Source organism: Rhododendron vialii, chromosome 11a, assembly GCF_030253575.1.
Source record: "Rhododendron vialii isolate Sample 1 chromosome 11a, ASM3025357v1".
Classification (NCBI taxonomy): domain Eukaryota; kingdom Viridiplantae; phylum Streptophyta; class Magnoliopsida; order Ericales; family Ericaceae; genus Rhododendron; species Rhododendron vialii.
Window position 1 is genome coordinate 11462501 of NC_080567.1, and position 858 is coordinate 11463358.

Here is an 858-nt window from a genome sequence, read left to right on the forward strand (position 1 = left end):
ATATTTTGGTTGTTTTCTTGTACGTAGACGATTTGATCTTCACCGGCAACAACCCAAGAATGTTTGAAGAGTTCAAGAAAGCAATGGCTTGGGAGTTTGAAATGACGGATATTGGGCTCATGTCATACTATCTTGGAATCGAAGTAAAGCAAAGCAAAGGTGGCATTTTCATCTCCCAAGAAGGCTATGCGAAAGAAGTGCTCAAGAAATTCAACATGGCTAACTGCAAACCAATTAGCACACCGGTGGAATGCGGAGTTAAGTAGTCAAGACTTGATGAAGGAGAAAAAGTGGATCCAACATATTTCAAGAGCTTGTTGGGAAGCTTGTGCTACTTGACTTGCACATGACCAGACATACTCTTCAGAGTTGGACTGGTTAGCCGATTCATGGAGGAGCCAACCGTGACGCATTTAAAAACGGCAAAGAGGATTCTCCGCTACATAAAAGGTACACTTGATTTCGGCCTATTTTATTCATCATCAAACAATTTCCGGCTTGCTGGATATAGTGACAGTGATTGGGCTGGAGACTTAGATGACCAGAAGAGCACAACTGATTTTCTATTCTACATTGGTAACACGGCGTTCCCTTGGATTTCGAAGAAGCAACCGATTGTCACTCTATCCACTTGTGAAGCCGAATATGTAGCTACAACCACATGTGTATGCCATGCAATGTGGCTAAGGAGCTTACTAAAGGAGCTTCATTTTGCACCAAAAGAAGCAACAGAGATATTCGTGGACAATCAATCAGCAACAGCACTAGCCAAGAATCTAGTCTTCCATGATTGTAGCAAGCATATAGATACAAGATAACATTTCATAAGAGAATGCATGGCTAACATGGAGGTCCGAA